Below are 2947 nucleotides of genomic sequence, written 5' to 3' on the forward strand. Positions count from 1 at the left end.
TCAACAAACTGATGGGACACTGAAGGCACTCACTCATCTATGCCAAGAAATTTGGAAGAGAGATAACTGGCTAGCTGATTGGAAGAGATCCATGTTTGTGTTTATTCCAAAGAGTGGTAACCCAACGAAATGTGGAAATAATTGGACAGTACCATTAATATTGCATGCTAGTGAAAGGTTGCTAAAGATAATACAAAAGCTACAAAACAGTACAATGGCAGGGAACTGTCAGAGGTTAAAGACAGATTTATGAGAACATACAACAAGGGATATCATTACTGATGTCAGATCGAGCTTGGCTGAAAGCATAGAATACCAGAAAGATGTTTACCTTTGTTTTATTATTCAACCACATTTGATTGGGTGGATCGTGACAAGCTATGGACAATGTTGCAGAGAATGAGTATTCTTTACCACTTTTTTGTGTTCTTGAAGAATCTGTACATAGGTCAAAAGGCAGTTGTTCAAACAGAAACTGAGGACACTGAAGGGTTTAAAATTAGGAAAGTTGTGTGTCAGGGTAGTATACTTTCAAAGAATTTGTTCAGTCTATATTCTGAGCAAATAATATGAGAAGTTGGATTATATGTAGAAAAACATGGCATCAGGATTGGAGGAAGATTCACTGCCAACTTGTGATACTTACTTTTATGGCAGATTAAAGACCACAGCTTTCAGTATGGTTGCACATCATTGTAAAAACATCTCCAACACTGGATCAATAAATAACATCAAGAGTAAAGCAGAAAAGGTTGACATTGTCAAAGACATCATTTTGCTCTGATCAACCATTAAACACATTGAATCAGCACTGAAGAAATCAAATGAATTATTGCATTAGGCAAATCTGTTGCACAAGACTTCTTTAAAGTGTCCAAGGGCAAACATGTCAGTTTGAGGACTGAAGTGATCCTAACCCAAGTCTTAAGGTTTTCAGTAGCCTCATATGCATATGAAAGTTGGAATGTGAATATGGAAGACATTAGAAGAATCGACATATATGAGTTATGGTGTTATAGGAGAATATTAAAAGTACCACAGGAAGGGCGGAGCTGGATTGCTGATAAGGTAGAGGGCAGTGAAACCACAGAATACCAGGCAAAGCAGGTTCAGGGAAGAGTTCCAAAACTCTGAATCACATAGGTAGGGATATTTAAAAAGTCTGAAGGCTTAAAGCTAGAGGAACTTGTAGCAGAAGTAAGAAATCGTGTACTTTTGAATCTGCCAGGCTAGGCATTCCAGAGCCTACAATTTGGGCAAAACCAAAAGGCAAGTCCAAATGAGATAGCAGACCCACCATGAAATAACTCCAAGAGAACCTCAGAGCAAAGGTGGACAATACACTTTGTCAGTTGTGCTTTGTTCTGAATTAGTTTATATATATCTATATATCTATATCTATATCTATATCTATATCTATATCTATATCTATATCTATATCTATATCTATATCTATATATATCTGTTCATTGCCCCTCCATTCTGATGACTAGAGGCAGTACCTAAGCGAGTAAACACCCCCCACCCTCACCACTGGTGGGTTCTTCTGCCACACATGCACACAGATACTCTCAATATTTAAACAGCCCAGCAGCACAAAAACCGACCCTGAACTGTTTTTTTAATAGGGAAAAGGCCAGAAAAATGTGTGTAGAGAGGGAAAGAGAGTTTAAAAACAAAACAGGTCGATATTTAAATCCTGAGTTACAGCATAACAACCAACAGTAGCATTTTGAAATTTGTCAGGAGGCCATGAAGGCAAGAAGCTGAAAGAGGACATTAAAGGCATACACATATTAGGCTACAGATTTTTTATTTCCTTCTCTCCCTCCTCTCCCTTTTCTGTGATTATAGACTAGCGTATCCAATCTAGTTTTTTTGTTTTGTTTTGCAATTTTTTGGTGTTTTTTTTTTTTTTTTTTTTTTTGATGTTGCTGTTTTATGCTCCCACTTTTACCTTTGGGGGATTCTTTCTCTTACTATATTACCCTATAAGATACAGCAACTGCTGCCATATAATCAAGCTACAGCCATACTCTATAAAAAACAAAAATCCAGGCAAGAACCAATACCAACTGTCATACACCAGGAAGGCAGACAACACCTGTGAAAGTTACTCTCAGTTAAGCAATAAGAAGAGTGAAAAAGAAAGCCCATCTCCTGATCACATCTACCTGGAGGCAATCACAAAGCATAAAAAAATATAAAAACACACACTCAATTAAGTGTTAAGGCCACAGATAAACACTAAACATGTCCAAAAAGCAAAAGCAGATGGCTATATCAGCACATGTCCATAAACAAGATAAAAATGTCTGAGACAAATGATCTAGAAGAAGACCTGGACTACATTCTGGAAGGAGGGCAGGCCTTGGAAATGCCTGAGAAGGAATTCAGAAAAAGTGATTATAAAATGTTTCAAAATGTTTTACAATGGAGTTGAGAAAAATAAGGAAGAAGTCAGGAAAGTGCTACAGGAAAAATAAAATAAGATAGATAAAGCATTAGAAACAATTCAAATCCTACATAAAGAGGTCCACATGATAAATAATAGAATATCAGAAATAGACAATACACTGAAAGGGCAAAGGAGTAGAATAGAAGAGATGGAAGGCAGCTGAAAGGCAAATCTCTCAAAACCACTAAGATAGAACAGCAAACAGAAAAAAAAGATATAAATATCTGTAGAATGTCTAAGACTTATGTTAGACAACATGAAGAGAAATAACTTAAGAATTATTGGCATTCCAGAAGAGGAAGAATCACACAAGTCCACAGAGGAAATAGTTGAAGAACTGCTGGAAGAAAATTTCTCTAACATCCTGAAAAGTAAAAAGATAAACATTCAACAAGCTTATCAAACCCCAGGAAGGATAGACCCCAAAAGAAAATCAGCAAGACATAACATAATCAAGCTCTCCAAAACTCAAAGATAAGGAGACAATCC

This window comes from Chrysochloris asiatica, unplaced genomic scaffold (genome assembly GCF_000296735.1).
Source record: "Chrysochloris asiatica unplaced genomic scaffold, ChrAsi1.0 scaffold00253, whole genome shotgun sequence".
NCBI classification, from domain to species: Eukaryota; Metazoa; Chordata; class Mammalia; order Afrosoricida; family Chrysochloridae; genus Chrysochloris; species Chrysochloris asiatica.